At 45.8% G+C, this 16,274-nt stretch overlaps 1 protein-coding gene across 1 annotated transcript in view; it reads right to left on the reverse strand.

Annotated features, from left to right (window-relative positions):
* CHODL (chondrolectin) overlaps nt 1–5,554 on the reverse strand; it is a 33,821-nt gene extending 28,267 nt beyond the window's left edge. Inside the window, exon 1 of the mRNA XM_063127592.1 lies at nt 5,480–5,554. The gene's annotated coding sequence lies outside the window, so the exon portion shown is untranslated. The remainder of the gene's footprint in view (nt 1–5,479) is intronic.
* Between the last annotated feature and the right edge of the window lie 10,720 nt (nt 5,555–16,274).

Here is a 16,274-nt window from a genome sequence, read left to right on the forward strand (position 1 = left end):
TTGGGCCTTTAGTGACAAAGCTACATCAACCAACAGAACCCCCAAACACTCCCCCTGATCATCGAGGAGAGTGGATCTTGATAAAGAATTAGCTGGACATCACCATCCTGAGTAGCCAAATCAACCAACAGGAGCACTTCCAATTTATCTGATTTGAGCTTCAGTTTATTGGCTTTTATACACAACATTAATTATCTCAGGCACCATTTTGACCTGAATCAAACTTCTAATGTGTCACCTGAATTAGATGGAGACAAGAAGTCTAGTTGGATGTTTTCATCATACTGGTGGCACCTTTGAATGACCACCAGAAAATCTCAGTGTGAGTTTAATCTGGCTTGTTATAGGCAGAGCGCCAGCTTCCATAATTGCCCTGTTCCCTTGAAATGCAATTCAGCTCCTACACTTCTTGCACCTCCTGTAGAACTACTCCAGGAAATTTCATGGCTTCTTCCCCAACCTCCACAAAATAAAAACACCCTATAGAAGACAAGAGAGTCGGTGAACAAATGTACCAGTGTAATAGTACAGCAGGAAGGGCAGCCATTTTCTAGTGTAGGGGAACACTACCTGGCTCTGTCTAATTGTTTTGGATTACAACTTCCTTCAAAGAATTATGGGAGTTGCAATTCAAAATTTCAGGAGGATACCAGGTTGGATACCCCTGGTCTAGTGTCTCAGTAGTGCAAAGCCTTTATGAAATGGACACCATCTCCAGGTGAAGACTTGGCAACTTGCATTTGCAAAAGAGGACATGGAATGCAACTGGACTATGTAACCACCTGTCTCTTGATGAATGTCCCATTCACATGATGGTTTCCTGGCTGGAAGATCAGCAGGGAGGAGATGCATGTATTTTCTGTTTCTTGCATGATCCTTCTCTTTTGTCACTCCTTCCATATTAAGAGAAGGCAGAAACAGCAAATGAGAGCAAAACCAGGAGGTTCTAGGGATCAACAGGGGAGTTCCTGGTTGTTGGCAGGTATCCAATAATGCTAACCCATAGCACCATTCCTGGCTGTTATACAAATATATTGGACTTTGTGTTCTATGTGACCAATAGCTGACAAGGGCCAGAATTCATTCCAGATCACTTGAGTCAATTGTGTCATTCCTCACACTCCCTGGAAGGGTTTTCCAGTGTGTGTGTGTGTGTTTTCAAAAAAAATGGCATAACCTGTTCCTAGTGGACTGAAAGTTTCTGGTTCTTGTGCTGTTGTTCTGGGACACCAATAAGTATAGAAAATTGAAACATAGTAGAAATTTTCTTACCAATTCTCAGTGTAGCCTGTGAAAGGTCATGCCACAAATATATTTGTCAGCTTTTAAGGTATTGCTGGATTCTATGTTGTTGACGTGCACCAGCGGTGTTGTACTGAATTCCACTTCAGAGAAGCTCTACGGGCCACATTCCAGTGGTGGGAGGGGCCAAAGATAAAGGGGGAGGGGTCAAATGCAAAAAGAAAGGAGCCAAAAAACCAAAAGAAAAAAATACCAGCAAATTTTAGCTTGAAGCTCTTGCTGTCAGTAATTCAGCCTTAGGAGATTAATTACAATCTTTTAAATGGAGAAGAAATTGCACAAAAGCTAGGAAACACCAAATGATAAGTGAATGGCGGTAGAGCAATAACTATCTGATGTGTGGGGAAGAGTGTGGCCATCTGTTGAATCTGAAGGAACGTCTCCTTTCATATGTGCCTGCTGGACACTAAGATCATCTTCAGGGGTCCTTTTCCATGAGCCCCTGCTAAAGAAAGGGAGGCAAGTGGCTACCAGGAGAAGGGCCTTTTCTGCTGTGGCACCCCGGTTGTGGAATGAGCTCCCTAGCAGGGCCGGTGCTACCATAGAGGCCACTCAGGCGGCCGCCTAGAGCACCAAGCTAAGAGGGGCGCCGTGCAGTGCAGCACTCACGCACGTTGTTGGCTGTGAGCCTGGGTGGGCAAGATGGCGTCCCGCGCCTACCCGGCCGAAGTGAAGCCAGGGATGCTGGGGTGGGGTGGGGCTCCATGTTCGGACTTCCGCCCGGAAGCTGCCCTCCCAAAGCTGCTCTAGCTACCTGGAAGCCACCCTCCCAGTGCGCCAGAAGAAAAAGAAAAAGCACGTGGTGAGCTTGACACTGGCTCAAGCCAGCCTCTGCCTTACTCCCGAGGAAAGGGCACCAGGTCGCCTTGCCTCTCTCCTGAAACAGGCCGCGATGTCCAGGCAGGTGGGCAAGTGGGACTCCCTCTCCCTTCCCCCAGGAAAGCTAGGGACTTGTGGACTCCTCGCAAGGCAAACTCTCCTGCTTCCCGATCCTGCGCGCGTGGATCAATGGGACTTGCATCCGAGAAAACGTTGCAGCAGGATGCACCAGTGTGGCCCGATCCACCTATGTCTCCTTACTCGGAAGCCGTATTCCCCCAAGTAAACATGCGGAGGGGATTGGGATGCCAGGATGCATAGTGGGTTGCGTTCGCACAGAAGTAAGTCCTGGTGAATTCCAGACAGCTCGGTCCCAAATCGAAGTGAGCCAGTCCCAGCTCGGCGCACACATTCGGACTTCTGCACAATTTGGGGGGGGGGGTGCAAGTAGCCCGCCTTGCCTAGGGCGCAAAATAGTCTGGCACCAGCCCTGCTCCCTAGGGAGGTTAACCTGGCACCTACATTATACTCTTTTCGACACCTGGCACCTACATTATACTCTTTTATTTTCCCATTATTTTAAAATTTTACCATCTTAGTCTTTTAACTTTGCTGTTTTAAATCTTATTTTAAATCTCTGCATTGCTGCTCAGTTTTATTCTGGTTGTACTTTTATATGGTGTTTTCTATTGTGGTTTTAAACTGTAATTTATGGTTTTAATTTTTGTGAACTGCCGAGAGATTCAGCTATTGGACGGTATAGAAATACAATAACTAAATAAATCCTGGAATGTTGGATTTGGGCCCCAGGCCTGAGGTTCAATGCCCCGGATGTACACGATACGTTCAGCATATATAACGTATGGGGTTTTCATCTTAAGTACACTGAATGAGGAGCAGTTATACACCAGTTGCCTGGAAAAATAAATAAGCAGCAAACCTTGTATTGCATTTCAAATAAGTGCTCATATTTTCATAGAAAAGCTTTTCCTGACAGGAAAAATGTAATGCATAAAGCAACACTAATTGTGAAGCATTCCCGTCCATCTAGAAAGAGACAGATATTATTTTCACCACCAGGATCCATCCCTATGATGAACTCCTGTTCCTTCCCAGGGACTGCCATGTAATTCCTCAGCATGGATGGAGAAACCCACCCTATAACAGCTCCAACCCATGCAGTGGATTCACCATGGGGGAAAAGATTCGACATGGTAATTGTGTTGCTAGACTACCACCCTGCAAAAGGCCATTTTCTTAGCTGGCTTCCATTCAATCTAACATGCCATTCCTAGTCATGGCAAGCAATCATGCTCCAAAAGAGAGGTGGACGAAGACCTCTTCCTGATACCCATGGGACATCCTTTTCTGATACCCATAGGAGTGGAGTCCAATTAGGGGACCAGAGTAAAATGAGACAATATGCTTCACAAAAATATTCTATTGTCTTTTGAAACCAAGGAGATTTCCTGCTTCCACAACTGTCTTGGTTAGGTGGCTCACAGCTCTAATAGTTTGATATCATAGTCTGAATTCCAGCCAACAAGAAGGCAAAATCAGGTTAAATGTGCAGTGTGTGAGGACAGGATAGATCTTCCTAAATCTGAGTTGTATCTTATGTTAGTATAACTTAAGTCTCACTCATTTTAACAAGCTTTCTCTAAGTAGGACTAACACTGGATACAACCTTAAAAGCAATTGAGGAGGTCAAAAAGCTTCTCTGGGAAGTGCCAGCATCTCTTCCCATGGAAACAAATTTTCAAAACTAGACTAGATTGGAATTAGCTAAACAAACTGTAAGTGTTGGATATTCAGAAGACCCAAACTTCCTTCTAGCACTGGATTCCCTAGCAGTCTACCAAAACTATTTAGTTGGAGATAAAAAGTTTTTTAAAAATACCGAAATTTATAGAAAAGATAGGATGGGGATGGGTTGGATTTCATCCCTTTCTGTTGATACACTCCATAACCCAGAGATCTGGTACACTTGACATATAATGCTAGATGCTAGAGAAAATTCTTCCGTTATGCCTTAGCTGCTAGATTTCACGTTTGGATACTCACTGGACAAAAAGACATGTTCTGCTTACTCAGAATAAAACTCCATTTAGCCCACTACAGTGATACTCCTCCCCCTCCTGCTGTCATCAGTTGTCTCAAGACTTGCTCTTCAGTCACTATTTTTTCTCACCCCCACTACTATTACTTAGTTACTCAGAAATGGATAATCATATTGGAAGGCCAACTCATGCAATGGATGCATTTTGCTTCTGAGCTATAATTCCATTCCATGGTGAAGGAAGAGAGAGAAAGAGAGAGAGAGAGAGAAATGTTGCTCTGTCTGTGTGTGTGTGTGTGTGTGTGTGTGTGTGTGTGTTAAAAAAAATGAACAGATTTGCCAATACCTGAAGCTGAAGCGCAGTGGAAGTTCAAGCCAAGAACATTGTGCTACTACTGCACACTGCTCAGAAGATATTCTGCACCCGATAGCACATCTTTTGTAAGAAGTTTCTGCAGTGGTATTCCTGCAGTGATATCATTCCCATGAAAGATGGGACTAACACAATTCCTTCTTGCACAAAGCGCCAATGAGGAATATAATAAGGACATAGAAGCATTCCTTCCTTCCTTTCACCATTCTGTACCTATCACCAAATGTATGTGAGGTTAAAGATATTCAGCTCACTCTAACACACTTAACCTGATCGTATTGAGTATTTACCTCCCTTTACTGGCAGGGATCATACTTCTTAACCTCTGAACTTTAAAATGAAAGATTAAAGCCCTCTAAATGGGGAACATTTTGACATGCAAGACATAATACGGGAGAAATAAATTTTTCAGTGAAACAAACAAAACAAAACTTCTAAGACAGTAACGGGGAGAGATGGGTTGTGTGAGTTGGGTGGGTGGGTGTCCCCTTTTGGAAGAACCTGGCTGCAAGTTTTTGCAGGCTTACTGGGCAGTCAGATTGACCTGTGGTTAACGTTTGAGCCGCCGGAACGGCTCTCTGAAACTTGTCTGGAATGCCACAACTCATCTGGAGCACGTGTTAAGTAATAAAGAGGAAGGCAGTACTCCTGGGTATGCACAGAGTGCATTTCCCCTCAACACTGAATAAACACAGCCCATTAAGGGAGAATTCCCGTTGGAAGGGTTCTCCTTTGTGTTTAGAAATTAGCGTCCAACAATTGCTAAGAGCTGCAGGAGGCGACAAGCGGGGAAACAGGGACAACGCGAGGTAGTAAGGAACAATTTGGATTCCCTAAATAAAATAAAATGAAATAGACATGTCCAGGAAAATCGGGAACACTTGACTAAAGTTGGACTAAAGTTCGCGCCTCTTCCCCTTACTCACCACTGAGGACTCGCTGGGAGACGCAACTCTGCGCCCACAGCACCCAGGCGCCCAGCAGCAGCGGCAGGGGGGACCCTCTGCACGGAGGTGGAGGAGGATGCATCGCCGCACCAGATGCCGGGAGCGTCTCACAAAGTCCCAAGAAAAGCAGAAGGTGGCGGTGGCGGTGGCAGCAGCAGCAGCAGGAGGGACCCCCGCTCCTCCTCCTCCTCCTTCCCCAGCGCCTGCGCGACGGCCAGTCCTCGGCGGACGCGGCTCCCAGGCGCCTCGGGCCACGAGCCGGGGGTGTCCTCAAAGCGCCGAGCAGCGGCCGCGGCAGCCGCCCCGTGGTCCCCGAGAGCCCGCCTTTGCCCTGACCGCAGCCGCTGCACGCATCTCCCCGAGCGAGGGGCAGAGGCGGAAGGAGGGCGCGCTCGTCTTGCGGAGCTGCCCAGCTCTGGGGGCGAGAAGGAGCGGGGTCTCGGCTTCGAGGGAGGGGGAGGAGGAGGCGGCGGCACTGCCGCTGCGGGGACGGTCTCGGCTCGCCTTGCCCTGCCTGCGCCTAGCGATGATGCTGGAAGCGAGAAGGACCCAGCTGCCCGCTGCCGGTGGTTTTATAGGCTCACACCCCCCCCCCCCCTCCCAGAGACTCGGCTTGGGAAGAGCCAGCCCCACTCGATCGATTCCTAGGCTGAAACGCCGCGCTGCAGCTTTTTGAGAGGGGTGGGATGGGATGGGGGTCTGGAGAGCAGCAGCTCCCCCACCAAGAGAGCTTTCCTTTCCAGAGCTGCTGCAGAGGCTATTAAAAGGGGGCAGCGTTGCCAAAGCAGATCTGGCAGAAGAAGGCAGCCTGGAGCGCTTTCTCCCACCACTCCACATTAACGCGGATGCCCCCACCCCACCCAGACCAGCTCTCTTCTCGTTTTACTGTACGCGTTTATTCTGCTAGCTTGGTCGGCTCCCGTGGCTTTCGCTGGAACCAAAGTTCACATTGAAATCCAGAGTGCCACCTGTAACATTTGGTAGTAATAACGAAGCATATTTCCGAGCATACACAGAGTGCCTAGGCACATGAAACACCTACCTATGTGAGATTAGGGCGAAGAGCAGGCAAGCTTTGGCCAGTCTTTTAAGAAGATAAAAACATAAGAATAACCATGTTGGATCTGGCCAAGGGTCCATCTAACTTTCTGTTCACACAGTGGCTAACCAGCTACCCATGGGAAACCCACAAGCAGGACAGAGTGCCACAGCACTCTCCCACCCATGTTACCCCGCAACTGATGTACATATGCATACTGCCTTTGATACTAGAGGTAGCTTATAGCCATCAGGACTAGTAGCCACTGTTAGCCTTCTTCAGGAATTTGTCTAACACCCTTTTAAAGTAATCCAAATTGGTGGCCATCACTTAGGCCTTTCTATACCTAAGGGTTATCCCAGGAAAATGGAGGGATCGTCCCTGCCTGCACCTAGGATCCCCTGTGTGGCATTTGGATGCACAGGAATGATCCCAGGATGATCCCGGGATATAGGGCCGGTGTAGACATGCCCTAAGTCTATTAGGGATGTGCTCCACTTCTCCTCGGACCAGAGAAGCAGGAGCGGATCAGGGGGCTTCGCCTCCGCTTAAGGCAGAGGCAAAGAGGATCGGGGGAGCTGCGGAGCAGATCAAGGTGAAGGCGGATCCTTTGCCTCGATCCGGAGCTCCACAAAAAAAGGTAAGGGGGGTTTACTTGGCCCTGCCGCTGTTGCCCATGCGGCGACGGCGGCAGAGCCAGGTAAGGGGGAGGGGGATCTTACCTGCATCCGTCCACGTTCCCGTGGCTGCTTCAACGGAGCCCGAGGACTCAAACAGGAAGACTAGGCCGCAACTGCGGCCTGGTCTTCCTGGTTGAGTCCTCGGGCTCCGTTGAAGCAGCCACAGGTCCGCGGACTGACGCAGGTAAGGGGGAGGAGGGAGGGGGGTTTACTTGGCCCTGCAGCCATCATTGCCCATACTGCGATAGTTGCAGAGCCAGGGAGGGGGTCTTACTTGCATCCGTCACGGTCTGTCGCCACCTTCACTAGAGCCCGCGGCTCAACCAGAAAGTGTAGGCCGCAATTGGTGCCTACAGTTCCTGGTTGAACCGCGGGCTCTAGTGAAGCTGGGATGGGCCGGGATGGACACAGGTAAGGGGGAGGAGGGAGGGGGCCTTACCTGGTGCCACTCCTTGCCACTGCGGAGCTCCAATTTGGAGATGGAGCTCCGCAGCGGAGTGGAGCAGCCCCTAGGCAGATCGAGGCAGGGCGGAGTGGGCCCAATCCGCAATTTGCGGATCGGGCGTGAAGAGGATTGGGTGTCCATGCACATCCCTACTAACTATGCACTTTGTGAAGAAGTACTTCCTTTCATCTGTCCTGAATCTCACACCAATCCGCTTGTTCTCCTGTATTTGGCACTGGTTACACTTCATCTAGAGTATTGCGTCCAGTTCTGGGCTCCACACTTCAAGAAGGAGGCAGACAAGCTGGAGCGTGTTCAGAGGAGGGCAACCAGGATGATCAGGGGTCTGGAAATAAAGCCCTATGAAGAGAGACTGAAAGAACTGGGCCTGTTTAGCCTGGAGAAGAGAAGACTGAGGGGAGACATGATAGCACTCTTCAAATACTTGAAAGGTTGTCACACAGAGGACGGCCAGGATCTCTTCTTGATCATCCCAGAGTGCAGGACATGGAATAATGGGCTCAAGTTAAAGGAAACTAGATTCTGGCTGGACATCAGAAAAAACTTCCTGACCTTTAGAGCAGTATGACAATGGAACCAATTACCTAGGGAGGTCGTGGGCTCTCCCATATTAGAAGTATTCAAGAGGCAGCTGGACAGCCATCTGTCAAGTATGCTTTAAGGTAGATTCCTGCAATGAGCAGGGGGTTGGACTTGATGGCCTTATAGGCCCCTTCCAATTCTACTATTCTATGACTCTTGACTCTATCCTCGGTTCTAGTATTATGAGAAAGGGAGAAAAATATCTGCCATTTCACATTCTCCATACTATACATAATTTTGTACACCTTTATCAAGTGTCTCCTTACTTGCCTTTTTCCCCAGCTGTGGTAATCTTCCCATCTAGAGGGGCTGCTCTAGCCCCTTGGTTCTTGCCATTGGACTTATTTATTTATTTATTACATTTGTATCCTGCCTTTTTTCCTCCAAGAAGCCTAAGGTGGTGTACATAATCCTCCTCCTCTCCATTTTATCCTCACAGCAACAGTCCTATGTGGTATAGAAACAAAAAACCTGGAGAGCATAAGGGTGGAAAAGGCTGTCCTATATGAGCCTTAAGCATTTATAAAGTGTAAGTATTCACATCTATTACAACAGTAATAGATGTGAACACTCTTACTACTGTAAGATTGGTCAGTGCAGAAGAAAGGCTGTGGTGTGTGTGTGTGTGGCTTGACTAATACCACTCAGCTTAATCCATCATATAAAGATTATATAAAAAAACACAACTCTGCTGGATCAAAGGCGCATCTAGCCCAACATCCTATTTCCCAGAGTGGGCCAGCCAGATGTCTATGTGAAGCCCACCAGCAGGACATGACTTCAGCAGCACCCACCTGTTCCTTATGTACATTAAAAAATAAATAAACAGGCAAAAGAGATGCATACACAGCATGCAGTAGAAAGGACTTCAAGTTCTCAGCAATGGAATTGGGGGGCTGGGGAGAGTGTGAGCTCTAGTTGGGTGAACTTTGGCTGGCTGGCAGGACAACATCACCTCTTCACGCTTAATGAAAAATGCTGCTTCACCCGGCTGCATAGCAGCACTGACCCTGCATCCTTCCACTGTGTATTGAGTGCTCACAACAGCTAAAAAACAGTATAAAAGACCTATAAAACCCAACAAAAATTAAATAATAAAGAACAAAAAATAAACAGCAGTAACAACATTAAATTCAATTGGATAGTTTATGAACATTAAAAGAGAAAATCAATCACCTGAATTTTCCATCATCCAAGGAATCTGTAATTGTGACTCATTTAAACTTCAGATGCATTTTCTATTTCAGCTGCATATTAACATATCTTCCTAGACTTTGAAAAAAATGGATGAAATGCTAGCTTGCTCTTTATAGTTCCATGGGTAGATTGAGATAATACAACAGCTGGCTTTTATGAACAGCCACAAGAGAATCAAGAGGACTAATCGAATCGTTGGGGAGCTGAAATCTTTATTAACCTCATCACCATGTCTGAATTTCTCACCAATACACAGGATGGTGCTTTCAAGATAAACCAAGAAGCCAACCAAGTAATTACATAGAAGCTGCTGTGTCCCTGACTGGCAATCGTTGCATGATTAACAATCTAAAAACAAAGTAAAAAGTTTAGAGCTTATTTTTCAACTTATTTTCCATGTGTGACGATCCCACAATAGTATTTTTTCATGAGAACAACATTCCACATGGGGATTGTAGCACAAGCAGCACAAGCTTATGTATGTTTACACAGAAATAATTCTGTGATCAGTGGGGTTTACTCTCAAGTAAATGTGCACATGAATGCAGCCTTAACCAATACTTACACTGCACCTTATGGGACAGTTCATAGGATCACTGCAGCCCACCATGGTTTATTTAAGCCATGGTAGGTTGTGGTGCTTGCCGGTGCCTGTTCTGAATTTTCAAGCCACTAGGCTGACCATAGGAAAAGGAGGATAGGACTTCTGTATCTTTAATAGTTGTATTGAAAAGGAATTTCAGCAGGTATCAGGTGTATACATGCAGCACCTGGTGAATTCCCTCTTCATCACAACAGTTACAGCTGCAGGAGCTATACTAGAGTGACCAGATACAAACGAGGGCAGGACTCCGGCAGATTTAACTGTTGTGCTGAAGAGGAAATTTCACCAGGGGCTTGTTGTGCCTGGATTGCTTTGGAGTGGTGGCAGGTGATCTACATGATGCAACCACCACTCCAAAGCAATCCAGGGGCAAAGTCCCAAAGCTCCGCACTAAAGAAGTCGGAGACTTACCTTGACTTTTTTAGATTGGAGCAAGGCTCTGCACCTCTGCAGAGCCTTGTTTAGAAAGAAAAAAATTAAAGTGGGGGCTGGAAATCCCACCAGGCAGGGATCACCCCATTCCTCCCCCCTTAAATGTGATCCTTTGCATTTACAGCTAAAGAAACAACAAAAACCACATCAGCCCCATTTCCCCCTTAAAAAAACCCACTAAACAGAAAAGGGGGGGCGGATGCTCCCAGGCTCCCCTGGACCGGCCTCGTGGGTGCTTGGGTGGGCGGTGGCACGGTGGCGATGGCAGCACTGGAAAGCCCTCAACTGTGCTCCTTCCCATGTAGATGCTGGGAAGGAGCATCAATACGGCTGCGCCCCAGCTCGCACCACCAGGCGCAGCATTACCAAAGTCATATAGATGAGGGCTTGGTGCTGCATGCATACAAATAACACCCACCAAAATTCCTCTTTAACAACTGTTAAAGATACAGGAGCCTTGTCCTTCTTTCCATATGGTCACCCTCTATTTGGAACAAATTATGAAAGACCATATCAGTGTATTTAATGAAACTGGTGAGGGTAGCTTATACAAAGGTTAAACAGTATGATATGATCCTAAAACAGCCCATGAGGGTTGCTTAACCCTTGCATAAGCCACCCTCACTGGGTTTACACACCTCATGATAAGCTATGGTGACTGTTTGAATATTCGGAAGGGAGGATGCCATGCACCACACTTTCCTGATTGTGTAAAGCCAATCATAATGTAGCAGCAGCCCACTGGCACTTGGATTACTAGGAGTCTGCAACTCTTTCAGGCAGAGGATAAGAACATAAGAAAAGCCCTATTGGATCAAAATTAAGATCCATCAAGTTCAGGGGTGGGCAACCTGCAGCTCAAGGGCCACATGCAGCCCACAACTTAATTTCAAAAGCCCTGCATGTGCAAGCAGTCCAGATCTCTGCTGAGATTGATCTTTCCCTTTCCTGGAAGCCTGCTGGGCTGGGCAGAAGAGGGAGAAAAGAGAAGAGAATGGCTGAATGAGACAGAAGAGGAGGGGGTGGAAAGAGAAAAGAGAAAAGAGCTGCTATCCCAATTTTGGCTCTGGCCCTGCCCATCACTGATGTGCCCTTGGCACCTGCCACTCTCTGGATGGCCACTGAAGGATTCATCAGACTAATGTCTCTGTGTATATCAGCACCACTCTAGGAGGGAAACCTGATTGTCCCAAGATCACACACACACAAACACGGCTAGGGATGTCAGAGAAATCCACAATGGAACTAAATGGGTTTGGATTTCTTTAAATCTGACCTGCAGAATCTGCAGCAAACTGGCTTTCCTGAGTTGCACAGATTTCATAAATTGCAAACCAGTTTGTTTTGTGAGTTTTTTTACTATCTGGACTGTTACACAAATTTAGCCATACAAAAATACGTAAAATAATTTTTAAAACGGCTGAAAATGGGCATTTCTCGGAAAGGCTAAAGTGTGAAAATGGCTATTTAGGGGTGGGAATTCACACATGTAGTAGTGTTTGTAGAATCAGAGGCCAGCAGAAAGGGGGGACGTTGCAAAAGGAAACCGTCATTATTATTTCACCATACTGAAATAATTTACTTTGTGGTACAGCTACAAACCAATAGGAGGTGACCCTTTTGAGCAGGGCATACTGGATAAAGGCATAACACCATAGCTGTTCCCTCTAGCTTAGGTTTAGTTTGGGAAGATTTTCCAGAGTTGTATTGACACAAGGTTTCAGGCATTTGTACCTAGATATATGTGTCATTGGATTTTTATTTTTATTTAAATCTTCTTCTACTAATAAACAAGGGACCAGGTTTAAAAAGAGGGGGGTTATGTCTTTGTCTTATAGACATTGCTGCCTCCATATCTGCGTTGGCTCTTTAATATTTCCTGTCATCTTTGCTAATTGAGTCCTGCCCTCTTTCCCATCACCATCATGAAGTGTTGCTAAGTGATTCCTATTAGGAATTCCTGTTATATTGCATTGTTGAGGCCTGAGTTTGATTTTTATGCTTTAACCCCTCTGAAACGTCTCCTTTACAGACCCACTGACTCTTCTTTATTCCTCCCTCCCAGAGTTTGCCTTACAATAGGAGAGAAATGCAAGATTCTGACCATATAGTTTCAGATGAAGAGGTAAGAACTCTTTTTTCCCCCTCTGAACCATGGATGGATAGGTCTGTTAACGTTTTAACATGGAAGGGTGTGTGTGTTCTCTCTAGTGGATGGAGAAGAGGTGCTTTCAAGCTTGCATTGGTTCATGCTGCTGAAAGACAAAATCAGAAATGCAGCTGGCAAAACCTGCATGTGCAGTGGTGGGAAAAGCTAAACCTGCTCTATTTCTACCTGAAGTACAAAGGCACCCCAAAGGGAAGAAAGGATTATGAAGTCATACTACTGTTAAAATTTAATCTCAGATATGAAGTAAAGTGTAGTCCTAAACCTCTGCCTTGCACCCTTGCAGCCAAAATAGCGCATGTGCTTCCTACTAAATACATGATGAAATGTGAAAATGTTGCTTGAGAAGGAATTAAACACAGAACTTGGTGGCTCCCAAAATGGGTGGATTAGCCATCTAAACATGCTGGTGCTCTCAGGCCACACTGGATAAATTACTACTTCCCTGAGCAACCTTGCCACTTCTCTGCTGGCACATCCCTTGGGCTTTTTCATAGCAGCGTTTTGTAATGAAATTAATCAGGCAAAGCCATTATCATTTCATTTCCACCATGCTGCTATTGAAGGCATAGGAACAGAGCGAGAAAGAAGTAGTACTTCAACTGTGGAAGGAGCAGCTGTACCCGCAGTTCGCTTGCTCCTCATGTTAACTCTTGCTTGAAGGTAGAGTGCCAAAGTGTTCCTCTGTAATCTAATCCACTCAATACCCCTTAAAAGCTATAGGGCCATGTAACTATGCAGCAACTGGTAGTCACAATGCCACACCTTTAAGCAGAAGCTACTTGATCCAGCCTTGGAAGATGTAAAGCTTTAACAGAGTAGAAGCATGACTTGCCTTTGAGGAAGGTAAAAAGTTAGATTCAAAACACTTAGATTTGCCTCTTGAAATATTACTTCTGTGTTAGGAGTAACTCCCACTTAGAATAGACCCACTGTCCTACTTGGAGTAGATCCTTTGAAATAAAGTCCTACTCAGGGTCAATCAATTTAAATAAATGGGATTTAAATTAGTTGTGACTAACTGAAGTCACTTTCATTTCAGTGGGTCAACTCTAAGTAGGATTTACTTTGGTTTTATCCTAGGATTCCAGGTCCAGACCTGGCTTCTATGTCTTCAAACAGTTTCGCTGAATGGGATAATCAATCACAGCCTTCCCCCAACCAGGTCAAAAAGATGCAGCTTCTTCAACACTGCAGGACTAGCTGGTAGTACTAGTAGTACTGTATGGCTGAGTTCAGACAACACAGTAATCAATGGAGGGAGGCAAACTAGAAATCAACCACTGATAAGCATGTCGTCTGAACTCAGCCTGTGTGTGTGTGTGGGGGGGGAGTTTCCTTGGTGTAACACTTAAAGGTGCAAAAGCCATCTAAGTCTAGGCTTGGCAATTAGTGTGTCTGATGCACACTCTATGCATGAGTATATTAAAATAAAAAAGGCACTTGAATGATAATATTGAGTATTTTTAGCTACCGTAAATAATTTTAGGGCTCTTTCATAGGCGTACACAGCACATTTCATAAGGTGGTTCAGCCAGGGATTTTTTTTTAAAGTAAACATTGATTGAATATACAGTAATAAAGGACTTTTTTCATTCATCAAACAAACAAAATAAACGAATACTGAAACTATTTTTTTTAATTAACAAGTAATCTGTACTGCACTGTTGTAATTATTTGATTGGGACTGAAGTAGAAAAGCACTAATTTTACTGTCCTTCTTGTCCTTAAATATGGTTAAATATCCCACAGTTACCTTGTTATTCTATTTCTACAATTCTTTTTCTCCTGTCTTTTTTTCATCCTCTCTTCGTTTTCAGGCTGCATCCTATGCACATTTACCACAGAGTAAATTTGATTGATCTCAGTGGGGCTTACTTCTGAGTAGACATACATAGGATTGTGCTGCAGCTCTGTTTTAAAGTGACACAAGATACACACATACCATGTTTACCAAAAGAATGGCTTGAAAAAAGGGGGATGGACACCCTAAAATAAGCAAGGGCAGATAGGAATGGTTTTAGCAAGCATTCTGAAAAAGGTGCTGCTGAATGACACCTCCTTAGCCAGGAGGTCCTGGGGGCATTGGAGTTCTCCCCCCTTCCCCCTTTCTTTTCTCTTGCTGGAGTCCAGACTGGGGTGGGCAGTGGGGCAGCGATGAGGAGAGAAGGCACGTAAACATACAGCTTCTCTCTCCCTCTTTCTCCCAAACATCACAGTACCTGCAGGTCTGATGACGAGAGGAGGGCAGAAGCTCCGAAGGGGGGAGGGCCCCAATCCACAACTCTGGGCAATCTTACTACTTACAGAAACAGTCCCCTCCTGGGCTCCACCACATGCTGCTTCCTGGTCCCAGCATGGCTGCTGCTCCCACCTTGTTCAGCAACTGTCGCGAGAGGTCAGGCAGAGCAGCTGGGAGCAGGGAGCGGCTGAGTGAGTGAGTGAGCTGGGGGGGGGGGCAGCGGCTGCACCGGTGAAAAAAGCCTTCTGGAGGTGGAGCGGTGTGGGAAGCAGCTGAATTGGTTGCCCTTTCCTACAGCTAGCACTGGCCTTGCTACTGCAACATGGTGACGGCAGCTTAGGGTGTTCAGCTGAACCCTTTGAACCTGTTGTCTGCACGCCAATGGGCTCTTTCCATCCTATATCTTGATTTTGACTTCTATGGGGGGGAACAGTTGGAAATTGTTCCAATGTGAAACTTATAGAACTTGTTATACCAATGAAGGTATGATAATTAGCCTACTAACATGACAAAGTTTCCAATCAAGCCCTCCCTATCAAACTTGAGTGGTACTGTCTGCTTCTTTTGTTTAAAATGAAAACCCGCTTCATCCCAAGTACCTTTTCCCCTCAAATTATCCCCTACAACACTAAGCTGTTGCTGTTGTTGCTACCAGGCGGCTACATCCTTTGCATACCAGGAAATGGTTTTAAGGGGGAAATGTAAAAAAAATCATTAAAAATCATCAGATGACCCAATCTGATTCAAATTTGGTATGCTAAAAGCTCTCCTTAATATCTATTACTGTGCCAATTTTGATGTCTTTATCTTTAAAGCTTACACAGATCTAAGCATTTGTTTATTTTTTTCTTCAAATCCTGCTCCTGCGCCACAATGGCCACTCGGAAAACAACAAATGATACGCTTGAAAACTAGTAGCAAAATATTGTACTTCTTTTGGTTAAGAAGTGCAATTAAAGCAGGATGCATGGGAGTACTTCACAATAAAAGCAGATTATAAGCTGGAAAACTTCGGAGTCCTTTGCACACAATTCGCAGTGATTGCACAGTATAACACTGGTGTGATAAAGCTCTAAGAGTGCAATCCTATACATTTCTACTCAAATGTAAGTCCTATTGAATTCAATGGGACTTCCTCCCAGGTAGATGCATGCCCTGGGCAAGGAGTTGGGTGGAGGGAGTGCAACCCCACTGATTTTCCTGGATCTCTTTTTTTTGATACCATCAAGATGGTATATGTCTGGATTACCTCATCCATTCATTCCATTTCTATACCGCCCAATGGTCAAAGCTCTCTGGAATGGGTTTATAAGGCATTGTTTTATCTGTGGCTCTGGTACTTCCTGGAGGGACTGTCACAGAAGG

The sequence above is a fragment of the Elgaria multicarinata genome, chromosome 5 (assembly GCF_023053635.1).
Source record: "Elgaria multicarinata webbii isolate HBS135686 ecotype San Diego chromosome 5, rElgMul1.1.pri, whole genome shotgun sequence".
NCBI classification, from domain to species: Eukaryota; Metazoa; Chordata; class Lepidosauria; order Squamata; family Anguidae; genus Elgaria; species Elgaria multicarinata.